This window comes from Monodelphis domestica, chromosome 5 (genome assembly GCF_027887165.1).
Source record: "Monodelphis domestica isolate mMonDom1 chromosome 5, mMonDom1.pri, whole genome shotgun sequence".
In the NCBI taxonomy this organism is placed as follows: Eukaryota; Metazoa; Chordata; class Mammalia; order Didelphimorphia; family Didelphidae; genus Monodelphis; species Monodelphis domestica.
Window position 1 is genome coordinate 229,480,745 of NC_077231.1, and position 22,262 is coordinate 229,503,006.

General features: G+C 36.5%; 1 protein-coding gene across 3 annotated transcripts in view; it reads left to right on the forward strand.

Annotated features, from left to right (window-relative positions):
- The first annotated feature begins 6,075 nt into the window (after positions 1-6,075).
- GALNT11 (polypeptide N-acetylgalactosaminyltransferase 11) overlaps positions 6,076-22,262 on the forward strand; it is a 116,545-nt gene continuing 100,358 nt past the window's right edge. For 2 of the 3 annotated variants that reach the window (XM_001364267.5, XM_007504645.3), the window contains exon 1: positions 6,076-6,213. The gene's annotated coding sequence lies outside the window, so the exon portion shown is untranslated. Of the gene's footprint in view, positions 6,214-20,011; positions 20,175-22,262 lie in introns of those variants that run through there. The other variant, XM_016426258.2, reaches the window with a different exon arrangement.

Consider the following 22,262-nt stretch of genomic DNA (forward strand, 5'->3'; position numbering starts at 1 on the left):
GGTGGTGGGTAGGAATCTGCAGGGTAGATTATAATGCCTGGAGGACTTTAGGAGGCAGTGGCTGGATAGACAGTAAGGCCTGGATATCCTTCTCATAAGAAGGAATAGGATTGGTGATTCCCATTTCTTTTAAGCCAAGAGAGCAATCAGGCAACCTAGTTTGGAGGATGAGATGAGGAGAATGAAGGCAAAAGAGGAGGGTGCAACTGTTTTCATTGGTTTTCATTGGTAACTAACCACCAGGTGTTGAATTTTTTTTGGTTAGTTACCATGATAACAGTTGCAATGAATTATTGTCTATTGTTGTGGTTGCTAATAATTAAAATTTAAAGGATAATTGTTATATCAAATCACTAGAGATCCAAGGACTCTTAGCACATTGTGGAAAAGTATAAAAAAAGTAAAAAGTGATCTCAATATACTATACTTAGTGACAAAGCCCGGATTATTGCAAACCCAGGTTTCCTACTATTCTGGTCACTCTTAGGTACAAAACTGAACACGACTATTGATTGCAAAAAAAGCCACTTTGAAATATTTGAAGTCATGGTTAATCTTGAATTTTTCAGAGTTCCCTGGACAGAGCCTCTATCAAGAGCCTTAAACACAGGAAATGCTCAATAAGCACATCTAAGGCATTAAAAAGCTTTTCTTCATCCCCTTAAATAGTTAGTGATATGAACCTACTCAAAAGAAACTTGAAATAAATTCTCAAGCCATTGTTACAGCCAGCAAACCCAGTACAAGGTATGGGGGCCCCACAGCCTTCTTTTATTCTAGTACCTAATGCAAGAAAATCCCTCCCCTTGTTTCTCACTGGCTGTCACTAGAGAGTTACAATCTATACATGTAAGGGAGCTGTCAGAATGCAGGCTAGCAAACCTAATTATACCAAATATTCATTTTGGTCCTAGCCAATCAGAGTAGAGTACATTTTCGGTCCTACTTATCTACATACCCTATAGCTTTTGAACCAATCAAAACAAGTACTATTCCAAGCTTAACTATTTGCATATCCTACAGCCTTTTATTGGGATAGCTTATCACATTAAAGGTGAACCTTTTAGAGACCCAGTGCCCAATCTGCAACCCTCACACCACATGTGAACTACCCCCTTGCCCCAGACAGGGGAGGGAGGACAGCTCCCTTTATGCTGCTGGCCAGAGGGGCAGGTGATGTGAGAAGTGTCCTCAGGTGTATGTGGAGGAGAGGGGACCAGCACCTTCCAGTACAAGTGCCATATGTTCACCAACACAGGCTTATCAGTTCAGGTCTGGTCAGCCCAAGCCTACCTGCTTTTTGTTTGTTTGCTTGTTTGTTTTTGTTTTTTTAAACACTTACCTTCTGTCTTAGAATCAATACTGTGCATTGGTTCTAAGGCAGAAGAGGGGTAAGGGCTAGGCAATGGGGGTTAAGAGACTTGTCCAGGGTCACACAGCTGGGAAGTGTCAGAGGTCAGATTGGAACCTAGGATCTCCCATCTTTAGGTCTGAATCCAATGAGTCACCCAGCTGCCCCCAATCTACCTGGTTTTGAAGAAATGAGATTTAGGATTGAACACTCAGGTTATATGGCCTGATTTCTTCCTACCTCTACACCATTTTGTATCTTTTTGAGAGGAGACCACCATTTGGTTAGAACTTGTTCCTCACAAAGAAAATGTTCTTTCTTTAAGTTATATAGTATACCCTTAGTTGTTTATGCACATTGTTTCCTTAGTTTGATGATATGTAAAACTTATAGCCAGGAACAGTTGCATTTTAAAATTTTAATCTTTGTAGCCCAAGCATCCAACCCTATACACAGGAAACATTTAAGTGTTTGGTGAATTGGTCCTTTAAAAAGTCTTCAGAAAAGATTTAACAGGGAAAAAAAATCAGAAAAAATCAAGGAATTTTGCAAAATTTCTTTAGTACTTATATTTTTATTCTCACTCTAAAGCATTCTTTCCCAATCAAGCCAGCAGCATATAAAAATATGACAATGATGCTTATTTCATTTTTTGATAAATTTTAAAAAGACAGGAATTACGTTTTTTATTTTCTTTTTTCTTTAACTAAGGTCTTCCTCAGATGTGCTATCATAGCATCAAAATGATCTTGTGTAGTATAAGCCCTGCTAAGTCCTAAGTTGGAAAGATGCTATAATAGACTAGTTCTGAGTATGGCTATCACCAGAAAGTTGGTTATGGAATATTTTAACTAAGGTAACTAATTTGTGCAATTATTTGCAAGATATAGAGACATTTCAATTTGCATTAGAAAGAGCATATAGAAAAATCATAATACTTGAAATATTAAATTAACTGTTGCCTGTTTTTATATTGCAAAAGAGGCTCCTTTGGCTGTCAGTTTTTAAATTTAAAATTCTATTATTTGTTTATTTTTAATATTCTCTTCTTTTTAAATTTTGAGTTCCAAATTCTCTTCTTTCCTCTAATTCCTTTTCCATCTCCCCCAATGAGATGGAAAATAATGTGATATCATTTATACATGTGAAATCATGTAAAACTTTCCATATTACCCATATCACAAGAAAGAAAAAATTATACTTCAATTTGCACTTAGAGTTCATTGGTTCTCCTTCTAGAGGTGGATAACATTTTTTTCAAAATAAGCCCTTTGGGTCTTGGATCACTGTATTGATCAGAGTAGCCAAGTCTTCACAGTTGATCATCATTACTATATCTCCTGCTTCTGACTTGTACTATATAGCCCTGGGTAAGTCACTAAAACTCTCAGGGCTCTAAGGAACTCTCTAAGAACTATGAATTATGGACCAGTTTTACATATGTAGTGATATGGAGGATTTACTCCTGGGGAGAAATCTAAAATGATAAAATCATAATTCCAGACATACTCTGAACAGTAGATGAATATGGTCAGACCTAAACATTAAGAATACCACTTGGCAATTTTAGAGAGAACAGATTGGAGAGAAGAAAGAGATCAATTAGGAGTTGATTGCAGTCTAGGTGAAAGGTGAAGAACACCTGAACTAGGGGGGCAACTTGTATGTGGAGAAGCAAGAGATTTTGTGAAGATAGAATTTTGACAGAATTTGGCAACTGACAGGATATGGGATAAGGGAGAAATGTGGGTAACATTGAGACTATGTTCTTATGTCTGGAAAAGTGGTGGTGCCCTTGAGAAAAGTAAAAAAGTTGGAAAGAGTTGTTTCAGAAGAAAGATATTGAGTTCTGTTTTGGGCACACTCTTAATTTTGAAATATAAATGTCCATTAGGCAATTGTTGTAAGGGATTTTAGCAGGAACAAGCTGAAAGCAGGAGATCCTGCAGGCCAACATTCTGGAGCTCCCAGGAGCTGAGGAACTGAACATACAGACAGTTTCTGGGAGCAGCTGGTTGTCTTCTCTGGAGGAGAGCGGGAAACTTGAAGCTTCCAGGAGACTGGACCTTCCTATGATGAAAATCACCTTAAGGAAGTGGTAGAGATAGTGGATAACATTACACTGGTGGATGGTGTGTGTTAATCCATCACTCCCCTTCTGATTCTGATTTCTACAGCGCTACTTTTCATATTGGGACTTCTGCTTTACCCAAAGTGAACTCTAGTTGTGTGAGATTAAGTTTGACCCTTATTCCTGCTCCTACCAAACCCTCCCCAATATTAATTAGTAATTAAGGAGTTAGTTTAGAATAGGTATAAAAGGGTGTTAGGGTTTTAGTCTCTGATTTGGGTGTAAAGTTAGATATTACCTGATCCCCTTTCCCTTCTCCCTTTAGTTAAATAAATCTGTTCTTTTGTTATATTATTTAGTTTGAACCCTTATTTTACCCACCTATTTTACAATGCAGGATGAGAGAACAGGAGATCAATGAGGATTGGATTTGGGAGACCTGCATAGAAACCCATGTTAGGTCTGAGAGAGTTCATAGACACAGAAGAGGACCCAAAGACAAGTCTGTGATACACTCATGCATAGAAAATAAGACAAGGATAATCTCAAACTAGGGAGGAGAGAGTTTCAGAAGGATAAGAACTGAGAAAAACTCATTGGATTTAGCATGCCCCTCAAATGGTACCATTTTTACTTACAAAAGGCTAACATAGCTAGGAATCAAATTGTTAGGGGTAAGTTAATTGACATACCATAAGGAAAATATTAGACAAAGAGGAAAAAAATGTGGATCCCTAAACCAGAAAAGTAAATATATCCAAATGCACAATATCTGTAGAGTGAAACAGTCTGGTGTTGTCCATGTAAGGAACAAACCCTAAATGGCATTCTCAGGCTGCCCACCTTAAAAACAAAATAAAACAAACTTATCACTGAGAGTAGAGCATTAAAAAAAAGACTTATGGGGGGCAGCTGGGTAGCTCAGTGGATTGAGAGCCAAGCCTAGAGATGGGAGGTCCTAGGTTCAAATCTGGCCTCAGACACTTCCCAGCTGTGTGACCCTGGGCAAGTCACTTGACCCCCATTGCCTAGCCCTTACCACTCTTCTGCCTTGGAGCCAATACACAGTATTTTTATTAAAAAAAAAAAAAAAGACATCACATATCTAGACTTCTTTGGTGTAGTGGTCAGCTTTGTTGATTTTAAAAATCTTTTTTCTTTAAAAATATAATTTGGGATAGCTTTGGAGAGAAAAAAGAGTGGGGAGTTACTGAAAGAAATTTAGGCAAAATAAAAACAAGTTGGCAATAAATATTTTAAAATAAAATATTTTAAAGAAAGCTTAAAATATACGATTTTTTTTCAACTGTCCCCCTACCCCTACCCCTTCCTTTTCTTATTCATCATAAGGGATGGCTTGGTGGAGAAGGAAGAAAAGGATTCCCCTTTTCCTTTTTTTCTTCCTGGGCCACAATCCCTTTCAGTTGTCTATATCTCCTTTTGTGTAGTCTTTCCCCATTTGAATGTAAGATCATTAATGTTAATCAATCAGTAAACATTTATTAAGCACCTACTATGTGGCTAGCTAAGCGATGGAGAGTCAAAGAAAGGTAAAAAGTCTTTGCTTTCAAGGAGCTCACAGTCAAATGGGAGAGACAATATGAAACAAGCTACATATAGAATAAATTGGATATAATCCGCCTAGGAAAGGCACTAAATTGAGGAGCATCGGGAAAGCTTTTAGAGAGACTGGTAGAATTTTTAGCTGGTACTTGAAGGAAGCCCGGAGGGAGAGCATTTTAGGAATGAAGGAGAGTTCATTAAAACGCTTAGAGTTTCGAGGCTGAAGAACTTCTATCAAGGAGCCTTGTGTTACTATCGCAGAGTAAGTGTTGTAAGCTGTAAGAAGACTGGAAAGGATGCGGGGAAAGGGTACGCGCGCGCGTGTGTGTGGATAAGGGCATTTTTATGAAAAAGTTTGCTCCAAACAGAAGAGTTTATACCTGGGATCTTGGCGGTGATAGGAGCCACCTATAATTTGGGGTTAATTAGGTAGGTTAGGGAGGTTTGCTTTATGTGTATCCTCAGTACTTGCAAGGCACGGTGCTTGGAATTTAAAGGTAAGAAAGATCAAATGAGGCGGAAATCCTGGGTAACAATCCCTTTACTCTGGCCTCAGCAGATCAACTTTGAGACGGTAGAGATTTCTCCAGGATCTGGGTACAGTCCACTCCCCTTATATATTAAAAAATAAATAAATAAACCTCACACATCAGCTTTCCTAGAGCCAATTTTAACCAACGCTTGCTGTCTAGGGTAGGCTAGGTAGCTCACGGAAGGCTGAAATGGGAGCAGGGATGATGGGAATGAGTAGGGCTGGGGCAGAGTTTTTTGACTGAAGACTCAAGAAATGGGGGAGAAAAACTGGGAAGAGGTGTCAAAACTGAGCAAGAAAAAAGGAAGGCGGAACGGGCTTTCTTCATTGTGAGGGAGGAGGGCAGACAGCACCTCCCTCGCGGATGGCGGGCTTTAGTGGAGGCGCCTGACGCGAGCTGGGCCGCCTGACGCGCAGGTCACGTGGGCACCAGGCGGCGGCGGTGGCGGCGGTGGCGGCGGTGGCGGTGGTGTTTGCGGTGTCTGCAGCCGAGTCGGCTCTCGCTGGGTTCCGGCTCTGGGCTCTGGCTGCCGGGGGCGGGGAGGAGTCGGGCCACTGTGGGGAGCGAGGCGGCCCTGAGGAGAGCCCCTGCATGGGCCCGCCTCCGTCTCGGTCTGCCACGGCATCCAAGGAGGCCTAAGAAGATGCCGCAGTCCGACTGTCGGAATGCGGTATTCCTGGGGTACTGGCCTGTGGGTGAGTCACCGATCCCCACCCGGAGCCCCTAAGAGCCTCCCCTATGCTAAGGCTAGGATGGTGGCCGCGTGGCTATCTTTCCTGACGGTTCGGGAACTGAGCTACCGGCGCGTGGCAAGTGCTGGCACTTACCGAGCTCGTGGTTCCGCCCCCTTTCCCCGCCCCTTTCCCTTCCCCCACTTTTTCCTCCTTTTTCCTTCTTCCCTTCTTCCCTCTCACCTTCCTTTCCTCTGTCCTTTCTTCTTTCCCTCGCTCTCCCCTCCTTTCCTCCTCTTACTTATTTCCTCTCTGTCTTCCATTCCCTTTCCCTCCTCCCCCCCTTCAATCCCTTTCTCTTCCTTTCCTACTTCTCCTGTTCCTTCCCTCCGGTCTTTTCCTCCTCCCCTCTTTTTCTCCTTTCCTCTCTCCCCTTCCTTTTCCCTTTCCTCCTTTCCTCTTTCTGTCTCCCCTTCTTTCCCTCCCTCCCTCTCTCTCCACTTTTCCTGCTCTCCATTCTTCCGTCTCCAGCTCCACTCTCCTCCCCTTCCCTCCCCCTTCTGCCTCCTTTTCTAGCCTCTTCATTAAGTTCTTGGAGGAAAGCCTGAAAACAACCAGCCCGGCCTACCTCCTGTTAGTGAGTTTGAAGCGGTTTGCTGCTTCGTTGGGCTCTTCTTTCTGGTTAACTCCCAAATCTCTTCAACAGACCCCCTCATTTTCAGGCAAAGTGTTCTTGGATGGTGGCAAGTTACTTTGCATTTCAGCCCTGATCTCCCTCACCCCCGCCATTCCTTTAACTGTTGTAATTGCTGTTGGAGCTAAGAAATTGGGCTAAATGTCATAATAATTTTTTCGACTATAGAAAATGATGATCAGAGTTGTTTTATAGGATATTCCCATTTTCACAGGATCTCAGATCAATAGACCTGGAAGGGACTTAAGGGAGCATCTACTCCTAAACTTCTCCTGTTACAAATGCTGTAATTGAGGCCCAGAGAATTAAGTGACAGGTAGTAAAAGGGCAATTCTGGGATTTAAAACCAGACCCACTGACTTTAAAGTCTATTCTCTTTCACCATACTGCCTTTGAAATAGAAGCTCTAGGACTGGAAATGATGAAAATGAGATTTAGTACTTTGGGGGTTTGCCCATGAATTACTTAAAAATCTTAAGTGGAAGACTGCTGCTGGGATTTGGGGAAAAGAATTTCCAAGAAATATAGAATTTAGAGCTGGAAGGGACCATCAGTGAAGGGGACCCAATTTCCACCTTTGGACAGATCTCATTGTTAAAAAGTTTTTCCTGACATTAAGCCTAAATTTAAATAAACACATTCATTATACTCCCCTGTCTTCTATTCTCTAGTTCTTTAAAAGAGCATTCCCAGTTCTTCATAAGACTGCCTGACCAGGCTCTTCACCATTCTAGTTTATCCTCTTTCTGGTGCTTTTCCAGCTTTTCAGGGTCCTTAAACTGTGGCGCCTCTAGTAGAATATAACTCCAGAGCAGAGTCCAGCAGCCCAACACCTTATTTCTAGAAGTAGATGGGGTTTTTTTCCCCCAAACTCTTACCTACAGTCTTAGAATCAATAAGGCTATGGGGGTTAAGTGACTTGCCTAAGGTCACAAAGCTAGGAGGTATCTGATGACAGATTTGAACCAGACCCCCATTTCTAGGCCTGGCTCTCAATTTACTGAGACAGCAAGCTGCCTCCAGAGCTGTGTCTTTCTTAATGCAGTACACAGTCAACATTAGTTTTTAGGAAGAGAAGTAAAACTGCAGTATGGTATAGTGGAAAGAGCATTGACTTTCTGGTATCTGAGCTTGTATCTGGGCTCTGATCTATGGCCTAGATCTAGAAAGTGGCTTAAGGGCAAGTAGGTAACTCAGTGGAGAGAGAGCCTACCTAGAGACTGGAGGTCCTGGGTTCAAATTTTACCTCAGAAACCTCAATACTTTGCTACCTTAGGCAAATCACTTAACCCCCATTGCCTAGCCCTTACCATTCTTCTGCTTTGGAACCAATACTTAATATTGATTCCGAAAGAGAAGGTAAGAGTTTTTTTTTGTTTGTTTGTTTTTTTAAATGGCTTAATCTTATTTAGACCTATCTTTCCTCCTCTGTAAAGCAAGGGAACTGATTAAATGATCTTTGAAGGCTCTTCTGGCTTGAAAGACTGTGAACTGATAAGTTGTAGACAAGGACTGGCAGTGTTGTTACTAGGAGAAGGTATTGTAAAAGTAGTTTTAATAGAACACAAGAGGAAAGAAACTTTGTTACAAAATCTAAGTATGATTACAATTAATTGAGTGCCATGAGATCCTTAGTAGAAATTTTATGTTGCCCGGAAGCTAAACTTCTGATTTAGCATGTAGTTTTCCTGAGCAATTCTAATACTACAATCTTTCAGTTAAGTGAGAAAAAGTATTTTTTAACTTCCTCTCTGTGCTAAATAATAGTGTGAGGCATATTGTAATAGTGATCAACTGTGAATGACTTAGTTTCTCTAAACAATACAACAATCTGAGGCAATTGCAAAGTTGCACAATGAAAAATGCTACCTATCTCTAAAGAGAGAACTGATGCTCTCTCAGTGCAGATTGGAGCATACTTTAAAATTTTACTTTATTTTTCCAAGATGGCTAATACAGAAATATGTTTTGTGTGACTTTCACATGTATAATTGATATCATGTTGCTAGCCTTCTTACTGGATGGGGGAGGAGCTGGAGGGAGAGAAAGAATTTGAAACTAAAAATTAAAAAATATATATTATATATAAATATATATAAATATAAATATGTATATAATAAATAAAATATATTAAAAATACTTAATGTGAGGTATCCCTAAAACTTATTTCTTCTGGCCATAAATAGCCCATATTCTGCTTCTTGATACAGGTTATTTAAAAAGCATTTTGTTTTAAATTTTCTCATACCCAAATTGAAATTCCATTTCATAGCTGGTAACTTTCTATACTTGTTATATTTTTGGGGGTTGGGAATTTTTGTCCTGCTGACCCATTAAGTAAATGAAATGTTTTGTGACTTTAGCTGAGGAATTCATGAAAGAACAGATTACATTTTGGAAGAAACCTATAGTTGAAGATGACATGGCATCATTTAGAGAGAGAGTTGTACATCTAAATGCTTATTCATGGATTAGAAAGCCAGTACAAGAGAAAATAAAAATTTGGAAGGACTGACACTAGAGTCAGGAAGACCCAAGTTTCAATCTAGACTCACAGTTACTTGCTGTGTGAGCCTATACAAGTAATTTAGCCTTTAGGTCTCAAGTTTCTTTCTTTGTAAAATAGGGATAATAAGTATCACCTACTCACAAGGACCAAATAGGATGATATTTATAGGTACTTAGCACATGCCTAGCATATTGCACATACTAATAAATGTATTCCTCTCTTTCCCTTCGCCTTTCAAATAGTTAAAGTACATAATTCAGGAAAACTATCAAAAAATGTTGCAAAATTAAAGAGTGAAATCATTCACATCCTATAGAAACAAATGGACAATTTTCCACATAGAAGTGATTTCTTATATCCAGTTTTATGACCATTTTAGTGTAATAATGCTTTTTGTTAGCAGTCCAGAAATGATCTTTTCCCTTCACTAGCAAAAGACATTTACTGACTGATGGTATATTATGCAAGGAATCAGAGGCTCTTAAGAAATCCAATGTGACCTGTCCTGAAAAAAGGAATTAGTTTTTGATGTGGAGTTTACTTTATAAATTTTGAATATTTGAGTAGAGTATGATAGAGGAATGTTTTATCCCAGAACCTCTCCTACCTTCCTAGGATATACTCATAGCTCTCTAGAAAAGATCTTCATTTCTTCTTTTCCCACTGGTTTATATATAGCCTCTACCCATTTGGGCTGACAGTGGGCAGTGAGGAGGGGGTAGTAATGGGAATGGGACCCTCATACTCTGAAATCTTGCATTTCTCACTAGTCAGCACTTGTTAAACATCAACTGCAAAACCTATAGTTTCAGCATTAGTCAAGCATGAATTACAGAATGATGTTACCCACTCTCATGTACTAGATCTGTAATACTTTATATTGGGCATCAGCTTTGTGCCTAATTTGTTTTATTCATTATGCATATTGTTCTTAGAACTGAAAGACATAATTACCTATAGTGGTCCTCCAATGTATGGCACTTCTCCCTCCTCCTTCCAGTTCTTATTCTAGAGGGGCAGTGAGACCTTTCCCAATGACAAATTATGTCAAGGTGGACATGGGGGAACATGGAACCTTTGCATTGGGGACTTTGGCATTCCAAAAGAATCCCCTAATCTTACACATGTTCTTTATTCTCTGTGGCAACAAACCCTAAATCATACCTCCACTTGAGTTTGGAATGGGAGATGCAAAGCTACCAGACTCCAATAAATATGCCAACCCTGATTCTCAGTGTGTGGAAGCTGTCACTCTTTGGTGGAATCTGGCCACTCTTCAGCCGAGCTGTTATTCCATACTCTCAGCTTCAAAGAGGTTTCTCTACTAGTTCCTGTGCTTATCCATCAGCCCTAAAGCTACCTGATTAGCCCCCAGACTGTTCCATCAGTTACTAGGCTATTATACCACAATAAAACCACTTTTCCTTCAAATAAAATTATTTTCTTCTGGATTGAATGGAGTTTGAGTCTCCCATTTTTTGAGATGAGTTTCTCCAACATCACTACATTTGTTTTACCTGTGGATGTTTCTGGTAATATGGTACCAAGAATCTATTTCCTCCTGTGACCAACAAATAGGATTTTTTTAAAAACCCTGCCAATGTGAATCCCCTAACCTCCACCCCCATGTCCTTTTCTTTGCATCTTTGATTAAGTGAACTTAATGGTTACCATTAAATAAAATAAATAAATCTTAAATAATTTTCTACCAAAACCTTCTGATGTTTTAAAATTAAATTGTCATATGGGATCATAGATTAAGAACTGAAAGAGAACTTAGATTTAATCTAATATGTGTTTCTCATTTTACAGCTGAGAAAACAGGAATAGAGAGGCTGTGATTTGTCTGATGTAGTAAATAGAAGAGCCAGGATCTCAGTTCAGATCCTATGACTCCAAAACCAGTACTTTTCCCACTGTACTAGACATGGTACAATTGGTACCATGGTACTAAAAATCAACATTAGTTGAAAATAATGGTGATGTACCTTATATACCTTGAATGTACAACAAGTACTTGTTTTTAAGACACAGATGCTATTCTGATTATAGTGTGTTATATTCCTCATTTCAGTTAAGAAAACATTTAATGTAATGATCAGAGTGATGCTTTAGAGAATTAATATGACATGCTTTGTAGTTGAAATGTTCCTCTTGTAATTCAAAAGTGTCCTCTTACAAAATTATCTTTATTGCCTTTTTGAATTTCTAGTTTTAGATTTAAGTGGACAATTTAATATCTACCAAAGCTATGTAGCAGTTAAAATTAGTTTCTCTGCTAGAAGTATTATATATCTTTATGAAGTCTTATTAAAGATTAAGAAAGCACATGTCTAGGCCCAGAGAGCCCATTCACAATCACTCACTCTACATCCTGCCTGGTAGAGCCGCATGAGCCCAGACGTGGAAGCCAAGAGAGAGAGCCTTTGGAAGCGGAAGCAGGAAGAGAACTCAGTAGGCTTTACAGCCAGTTTAAATAGAAATTTTGTTCTCGCACTCAGGGAGATTCAGGGAGTGTAGAGGGCATCTTGGGAACTAGAGCAAGGATTTCTGGGGATTGAAGTCTGGGGTTCAAATCTCCATTTTTACAGCTATCAACTTATTTGTTGTAGGAATTTGATCTTCATTGGTAGAATGAGTAAGGAATGAAATCATAGATCCTTAAAATATTTAGATATGAGTTTTAGATTCTGCAGAGAATTGTCAAACATCATTAAATTTTAATGCTCAGTATGATAGCTTATGCAATATTGTTCTTTATTTGAGAAAGCTATCCAGAAGACATATTAAAAAACCTCTACTCTGATAGAGAAGTATGGTTACAAATTGGATTCACAATCCAGGCAGATATTGCCAGAAAATTCATTATTAAAGAGTAACAAATAACCTAATATGCTGGATTATGTCAATACTACTTCAGTCTTTTCTTTTAACATTCCAAATTTATCCTTGCATAAGGCTTGTAATCATGTCAATAAATAATTCCTACACATTTGCCTTCATTGTAACATTATTTTTTTTATATCTTATCCTATTCTTATTATGTAACATTTTGAGGGTAATTTTCAGTAGTACTTTTCATTTTTCATTGTTTTTTTTTGTGAGGTTTGAATATGTTAAGGTTAACTTTTTATAAGAAATTATATATATATATATTTTATATACATACATGTATATATGTAGTTATAAAATAGAAACATAATGATCAGATAACATATAATATTTGCATTAACAACCAGGCTATAAAACTTGTATATATACATATGGTATACATTATATATTATAGGTACATTAACCAGATTTTTTTATATATAGATCTACATATATACACTTTAGTATTAATCTTGACTTGGTGAATTTTTCACATGTAAAACAGTGAAAAATAAAAAGTACTGTTGAAGAAAAGGATCCTCAAAGTGTAATCAGCAGATGTAATATACAATAAATTTATGTTTAAGTTCCTTTTTAAAAGATTAAAAAAATTCAAACTTAACATGAATTAGATCAGAAAACGAGGGTTGTATGTGAAACTGTAAATTTCTATTATGTGCAATTTTTAAAAACAATTTATAATAAACTCAACATGTTACTTTAAAAGTTAACCTACTTTTCTATTTCCTTTTAATCTTCATTTTGTTCCCTGCTATGCATTTAAAAATGCTACAATAGCAACATTATTATTAACTTTCCTCTCTTTTCCAAATGCTGCCCAGCAATGAGAAAAAAAAGAGAAAGAAAAACACAGGCCTTCTAACAAATAAGTACAGTGGAATAAAACAAATTCATTTATATATACATATATATGACATGTGTGTCTTATTTAGTACTTTAAATCCATTATTACCCCTTTAATAGGAAGCAAATACCATGCTTTCACAACTGGATCTTAGAATCATATCTGGTCAGAGATCTTAAATCTTTCAAAGTTATTTTTCTTTAAAATGTCTTTACTATATAAATTGTTCTCCTGGTTGTGTTCCTTTGATCATGCATATATTTGTACTATTATTTTTTATTGAACAGTAATATTCATTTCCCTTTTTTTAGTAAGTCAGTTATACTATGATATTTAGTCTTTGATTCAACTGTGAAATACACTTTAATAGGTGGTTGAAATATTGGTCTTTTAAGAGCTATAATTCATCATTTCCTAGTTATTAATATATTTTTATTTCCTTTATTTTTCCTTTTGTCAAGGTTGGTAGGCATTATAATATGGAAAGGTTTCATGTGTCAGTGAAAAGATTGCTAGACTTAAAAGATATGAGAGACCTCTGTTCAAATTTCTGCCATCATAGACTAGTCAGTTAAGTAGTATAGTAGTTAAGGTTCTGGGCCTCGACTGGAGAGTACCTAATTTCAAATTTAGCCTCAGATACTTATTGGCTATGATCCTGGGTAAGCAACCTAACCTTTCTCTCTATCTCAGTTTTCTCATTTGTAAAATGGGGATAATAACGACACCCGTTTCCCAAGATTTTTGTGAAAATGAGAAAATATTTGTAAAGTACTTTTCAGACTTTAAAACACTTTGAAAATGCTAGCTATTATTATTGTTATTATCTACTTTGAATCTCATTTTCCTTACTGCTAAAATGATGATAATAATAGTTACAGTTTCAATGTCATCATCACCATATTGTTGTCAGATAGTGTCTATAAAAGCTTTTTTTTTTTAAAGATGTTAAAATGCTTTATAAATTGTTGCTAGCAAGAACAGTAAGCCGTTAACTGTTGAACTAGGAATATATAAAATAACATTTTCCCTCAGGAAACATTGCTATTTTTCTGGAGTAACTGTTGAAAAAGTTGATTTTAATGTCATTTTATAGTTACTCATTATCCAATTCCTCTAAAAGTTTGACTGCATTAAAGATCAGAGCTACAAAGAATGGACCAGTAACTTATTTGATATTATCATTAAAGTTGAATATCTTAACCTGAAGGATAGCTGTGAGGATTTGCTATTTCACATTGATTATACAATTAGAAACTGACCAGTTTCTTTATAGAAAAATCATCTTGGATCATAACTACTATTATAGCTCTAAATTGTTTCAGATATGTGGGAAACATGTCCATCTGTGACATTTTGGTCTTTTTATTCATCTAATCCAGATTTTGAAACATTGTTACTATTTAGTCTAAATTTTTCCCAACTGCTTGTCTTTGACAAATTTTCCTGATCAGCAAAATATTTAGTATCTATGGTGCTTACTACTTCAAACACATATATGTAAGCAAACAAACAAGAAAAACCAAAACTCTAGCTTCTTTTTCTTCTTGAACCCTGGACTTCCATTCTCTGGTTTCCTCCTCTTTTTAGGTTTGTGGGCCCTGTTCCCCAAACCAGTAAGAATTACCTTACTGTGGCAGTGGAGGACCAGCAGTTCTTGGTAGAGAATTCAGGTATTTGTCTAGTCTGGAATAATTTAGGTGGAGAAACACTGATTATGGTTTCCTTCTCAGAATGGTATCCTGTTTTATGATGTGACAAATGACTAGATAAAATATTAATTGTAGATTAAGTATTTTTAGTGAAAAGAACTCCATTACTCCCAAGATAATCTATTCTACTTTTAGAAATTCTCTATGTAGAAAATTATTCCTTATTTGAGGCAGAAGTCACCTCTTTAGCTTCCACTTTTAAATTATGTTTTCACTATGATGTGGATAGATTCAAGTTATCCTTTTTTATGAGTGTATACCAGATGGAAAGCAGCACCATTCCTCTGTCTTCAAATTTGTTACTTTTCTTGTTTCTATTAAAGGTTCCATCATTCTTCTATTGATCCATTTAAAAAATAATTTTTGACTCATCTTTTCCCTTCACCATTTATATCAGAAGTTTTTTACCTTTTGTATTATGGACTTGTTTGGCAATTTGGTGAAACCTAAGGACCCTTTCTTAGGAAAAAAAAATTAAATACATAAAGTTTACAGGTTACAAAAGAAACCAATTATATTGAAATGCATTTCTCAAAAAACAAAAATTCATGGACAGACCCCAAGTTAAGAATCCTTGATTTATATTTTAGCTATTGTGCTATGATGGAGCTTTGTTCAAATGTTTCTTCTATTCATCTTTTTCTACTACTTTCACCAGTTTAAAATCTCATCACATCTTGGTTTCCCTTTCTCTTTTCCTCTTATTCATTCTGTACATTGTTGCTAAGTTGGTTTCTACAAAACATTGTTTTTTAGGGAGACATCACTGTATAGTGGAAAGAACAATGGATTATTGACTTAGGGGCTCAGTTCTAATTTCAGCTATGCTACATACTTATTATCTATGTGACCTTGGGTAAGTCATATCACCTTCCTCATTTCATAAATATTAGATTACATAACACCAAAAGTCCCATCTGAACTCTTAAATCAGTGATTCAAATCATAATTCCTTTGGATAATGAAAATATGTAAGGCATAGGGCATATTTTCTTGCCTATGACAAATATTTTTTCTTTATTGCAATAATTAGCTATTTTTTACTTGTCTTCGCATCTTTCTTTTAACTTTAATAAGGCTCCACTTTGTGGGAGAGGTATCAATAAGGGCCTTTCTTGCTGCTAGGCCTCTCAGTTCTCTGCATGTTTTTTGAGGCTTAATTTTGTAGTATTTAGTTCTTCCTTCATTCTTCGCTTGTTTTGTGCATTAGTAAATAGATCCTCTTTCATTATGGGTTTGATTTATCCTTGAGATGCCGGACTTCCCTAAACCAATAGGTGCTATAGTATTTCTAATAGTTTTTGAAGTATTCTGTTTCAGATATATAACTTTTTGTGAGGTCCTGGATTCATATATGACCTCAGATACCTCCTAGCTGTGTGACCGTGGACAAATCATTTAACTCTCATTGCCTAGCCCCATGATGGTGAACCTATGGCACACGTGCCAAAGATGGCATGAAGAGACCTCTCTGTGGGCATGCGTGCTGCCCTTGGCAGAGTTAGTGATTACAACAGCAGAGGGACTCTGGTGGAACTGTTCCCTCCCCCCACTCTACTATGCCTCCTCACCCCTCTGCCCAGAAACCTGATGGAAGAGCTTACTCTCTATCCTGGGCAGTGCACTTCTTTGACTATTCCTTCCCTTTCTCCCTCTCCTTTCAAGGGGGTTGGGGGTTGATCTCTGGGGGTGGGGTGAGGCACAGCAGTGGGGGGGCACAACATGGTGTCTAAAAGGTTTGCTGTCTAAAAGGTGACCTGGTCCTTATCATTCTTCTGCCTTGGAACCAATATGCAGTATTGATTCTAAGATGGAAAATAAAGATTTAAAAAAAAGATTGATAACTTTTATGTTTCCTTAGAATAACATCCTTTTTTAAAAATTAAAGGATTAAAAAAATGAAGAGAACAATGAAAGATGTTTATGTGTATGACCAGAAATTTAACTTTCAACTGACAGAGAACTAATGATGCAGAAACAAGCTTAATCCCATTTCCTGTAGTAAGGGTCAAATATTCTAAGTCAACTTAGTGTTTGTAGAAGCAAACATAAGCAATTATTGTAGTCACAAAATAAAGCTATATAAAAATTGTCCTGAAGAATTCTCATCAATTCATATAAATCTTCCTAGCCTGTCCTGAATTCTTTTTATTCCTCATTCCTGTTATCCTCCCCTTTATCCCACCCCTGTGCATTGTATATTCCAGACCAAGGTCTTCCTGACTCTGAGGCCCTCTCTATCCAATGTACTCCATTGCAAGAAAGACTTTCTAAATGGATAGCTATAAAATCAATGTTATCTTCATGTCACTAAAAGGTAAAAACAATATAGCACACAACTCATAAATATCCCCAGGGGTTTATTAAAGAATATAGGCTACTACCAGCCAGATCTTATCCATGTATGGTGAGGGAAGTGATCATGAAAGCTACCAAATCCCCTTTGGGCACTTCTAGAGTAGGTAAGCACTTCTGGACCTCTAAGATTTACTGTTAGTCTTCCCCTTTCCTATAGAAGCATTAGAATTTAGGCAGCAGTATGATCCAAGACTGGGTTACTTTTTATACAGAAATGATCTCTGTTTCTAATGTGAATCCTTGTCAGCAAAACCTCACTTCTCTAGAGTTCTTGAACTTTTAAGAACACTAATTAGTCGGGCATGTGTGTTGAGTGCTGATTGGCCAGGAAACTCATCCCTGAGCTTCTGGATAGCCTTTTTTCCATGTGTGATTATCCTATGGTATAACTCATATAAGACCCTTAAATTGCTTTAGATATAAGCATCTGTTGACTTCAGGATATGGGGCTGGAGTTGGGTGCAGATGGAGAGTCATCTATAATTGATTGTTTCTTGAATTCAAGGATGAAATAGGCAGATGACACTGAAGAGTGAAGTTTATCTCAGAGTAGTCTAATCAAACTAGCATATTACTAAGACTGGCCTTGAGAAAGGCTACTGTTATCTTAACATGTAGGCCAGAAGTTTTAAGTACAAAAAACAAAAAAAAATAACCTTTTGAAATTTTGGCATGCAAATTAACAAGACTTTTAGGTTTTATACTTCAAAGATAATCATTAATCTTTAACATGTAGCTGAAAAAGATTGCAGTAAACTATCCTTAACATAAAAAGTGAAAGAAGTCTCCAAAAATGAGTTTCTTTCTTTAAAAAAATTAATTATTTTTATTTAGAATATTTTTCCATGGTTACATGATTTGTGATTTCTACCCTACCCCTCCACATCCCTTCCCCCCTCCCAGAGCTCACAAGAAGTTCCACTGGGTTATGCATGTATCATTATTCAAAACCTATTTCCATGTTATTCATATTTACAGTAAAGTGATCTTTTAACACCAAAACCCTAATCATATCCCTATCAAACAATGTGATTGATCATATGTTTTTCTTCTGCGTTTCTGTTCCCACAGTTCTTTCTCTGGATGTGAATAGTGTTCTTTCTCATAAGTTCCTCTGAATTGTCCTGGATCATTGCATTGCTGCTAGTCCAAAAGACTATTATATTTGGTTGTGCCACAGGGTATCAGTCTCTGTGTACAATGTTCTCCTGGTTCTGCTCCTTTCACTCTGCATCAATTCCTGGAGGTCTTTTCAGTTCACGTGGAATTCCTCCAGTTCATTATTCCTTTTAGCACAATAATAAAACAATAAAACAAACATCACCATCAGATACCACAATTTGTTTAGCCATTTCCCTGGCTAATTTAAAGGGGGAACAAGGACATATGCCTTCAAGAAACTAATATTTTACTATAAAGAATTGGAATGTCCTATTTCAGGAGACAGTAAGACCCCCCCTCACCTGGGGGTCTTAAGGAGAAGTCTAGATAGATAGCTTTTTGTTGGAGATATTGTATAGGTGATATTTGATTATAAATTAAACTAGATATTAACCTCAGATATCACTTACAACTTTTGAAACTCCATGAATTTCTGTTTGAGTATGGGTTAAACAAGATGAACTTTTGCAGTTTATTCAACCATTACTGACAGGACATATTTTCTAGACTTCACCATCTTGATTGTTTTTCTTTGGGACTATACCCATCTATTAATATGTTGCACTCATATATGCTAAGAAGGTAAATAACAGGAAAAAAGTTTCTATATATGCCAAAACATTTGAAGTTTTAAATTTTTAATTGATTTCTATAGTTTGATTAGTATCTTTATTTCTGAATATATTCCTTTCCATCTTCTGTCAACTGATAGGCAGCTGGTGGACCAGTCAGTAGGAAATAGGTTTGGAGTCAAAAAAGAGTTCAAATATGCCCTTAGATACTAGCTGAATAGCCTTGGGCAAGTCACTTGCGTGCCTTTGTATGCCTCAGTTTCTTCAACTGTAAAAGGAGAACAATAATAGCATCCCTATCCCAGGATTATGAGGGTCAAATGACATCATATCTATAAAAGTTCTTAGCACAGGGCTGGGCACATACTAGGTGCTATGTAAATTTTTATTCTTTTCCCTTCTCCCAATCTGCGAAGCCATTTTTAATTTTAGAAGAGGCATTTCAGCAAAGCCAATCAATACATTCACTGAGTCTAATAGTTTGTGCAGTGTGATACATCTGTAGTGGGGGTGGGGGCATAGATAAAGGCAGTGAGGTGCATTTGGGGATAAACTTGGCCAATTTAATTATATAGAATACAGGTTCTTTGGAGAAGAGGTTGTTTGTTCTTTCCATTTGCATTATTGTTTATTATATGTATTTTCTGGGTTCTTGTTACTTCACACCATAACACCAAATTTTATTATAGTAAAAAACTGAACGGAGTGAGAGTGTATGCATGTGCATGTGTGTATCTATGTGTTTGGGTAGGGAGGCAGCAGATTTTGGGGAAATGACCAAATCAAGTTGTGGCACATAAATCTATAGAATTTTGTTGTATTGTAAGAAATGGAAAATATGAAGAATTCAGAGAAACTTGGGAGTTAGTGCAGAGTATAGAAAACAATCTGAATAAACAGTATACATAATAACCATGATAATGAAAACAAAAATGCAAGTCCAAAAGCCTTCAGAAAACTATGATCTCCTTATTTGTGAAATGTCAGCTCTGGTTCTATTTTCTTAGTTTTTTCCAGAGCAAGTAAAGTATGAGAGGAAACTCATTTCTTGTCATCACCTGAGATTTCATAGGGAGGAGGAGCAGTACACAGTTAGAAACCAACTCGTATGCTGCCTCCACCTCCACACATGACTTCAAGAGGGCTTAAGTCCTGATGAATAGCTCTTTGAAAGACATGAAGAATGACGGAAGGAGAGTTTGATGCAGAGGATACTTAAGGAAAAAACAACTTAGCATAAGAGGTAAATAACTAAACTTAAAAATCAGCTATTCTAAACTTAAGTTAAAAAATTTTTTTACTCAAAAGGAGAATGAAAACCAGATGTTAATGTTTATTCCAAGTGGTCACCAGGATTAATGTTTCATTAGTTTTGTAGTAAAGGGCGTGCAATACAAGGGTATCAATACTTCAGTTAAGATCATGATTCATGAGGGAAGTATGCTTGCTTTAAAGCAGGAATTCTTAACCAGAGGACTCACAGCTCCCCTACCCTAGTGGTTACAAAAGGAGACTTTTGGAGACTTATGAAGTTAGATAGGAAAAAGAATATCTATTTTTACTAATCTCTACCTGAAATTTAGCATTTGCTTCAATTATTTAAAAAACATTATTTTGAGAAGAGGGTCTGTAGGCTTTGCCAGAGTGACATAGGAGTCAGTACATGACTTTAAAAGGTTAAGAACTCCTATTGTAGGGTGTGTTTTTAGAGTTATCTGTTGAATATAAAATATTTTCTTGTTAATTAAATGCCAAATAAAAGTCTGGCTAGTGAATAGAACTACACAACTTTTTAATTATCAGGTTCATTCTGTTACCCATAGGCTCTTTGATATGGAAATATACCTTTTTCATTTCCTAGGAAAAATAAAACATTATGTCTTAGATCTTTCACTATATCTATATATATATATATATTTTTTAAATTCTCTATAAAGTTGTGTTTGTATTTTAAGTGGAATAAATCGAGTGACTACCAGTTGTTAAAGTAAGTAAATGAAGCAGATTTGAAGTTAAGGAGAAAATACTAATGATTGTATGGAGAGTGAAGGAGGGAAGAGAGCCTAGTGAAGTGTCATTAATTTTTGTAACTTTTTTGGTTTAGCAGTTTCTTGTTAAGAAAGATGTTGTAATAATTATATAAAGAGCTTAGAGAACTAGAACATGGGATGTGGTAGGATTACGTAGGGACTGGCATGTATTAATTCTCAGAATGATTGTACTTGATAGCCAGAGTTCTTTTGAGTAAACTTTATATGATGTTATGTAATTATTTTAGGGAATTCAGCAAGAGTTTATCTATTTTTTCTCTCTTCGAACCTGAATTGATGTGGACATTTAAACGTAATATGATCTCACAGGGTTTGTTACCTTGTCTTCAGTGTAGTTCAAATAAAACTTTAATGATGCTTTAATTCTGGCAAGAACAATTATGCAATTTTGACAGAATCAAGTAAATTGTTTTATCATTAATTTGGTGTTCTTATGCTTAGATTTAGTAATTTAGTAGCTTAAAAATAATAATAGTATATATTCTGGTGCAAAATATTTCCTGGTTTCTTGAATTAGTATAGTAATGTAGTTTATTTCCCAAAGCTAACCAAATTAAACATGTATTTTGAGAATGTATTTTTTTTCTCCCAGTAGTAGTGATGAATTCAGGTTTTTCCATCTACTTTAGCCTTTGGAAGATTTATGAGGCTACTGACTGGATAGGGCTATGGTCTTTTATTATGGGAGAGCAAAGCCAACTGAGCCACACAGGAATCAAACCTGTGACCTCGTCTTCATTAGCATGCTATAGTGCTCTAACTGAGCTAATGACATTTTGTGAAGTTAAGAACTCTTTCTTTTAAATTCTTTAAAATACATGGGTTTTCATTTTTTTTCTGTGTTTTTAAAAGTAAACTATCATTACCTCTTTTAGTAGCATAGAGAAGCTTTTCCAATGCGATACCATATTGTCAGAAATTTTTTTTAACTGAAGTAGAAATGCATAATGATAAATGAGCAGTAATTTAAGTGCCTACCTACTCTGTTCTAGGTACTGTACAATAATAGGAATGGAGAGTTATGTTAGGAAAAGGTCATTAAATATTTTAAGTTAAATAATGTCAGATTTGTCAAGAAACCCCAAAATATAGATAATAAGGTAACTATTAATGTTTAAGAAGATAAAATATTTTGCTTGCTTGCCATTCCCCATATGCAGACCTGCTAACCAATGGTTCACAAATTACACCAGAGCATCATTTAGTCCAGGCTTTCATAGAGGTAGATTTTTAGGCATTAAATAGATTTTTTTGTTCATTTAATTCTTCCCTTCTGCTAG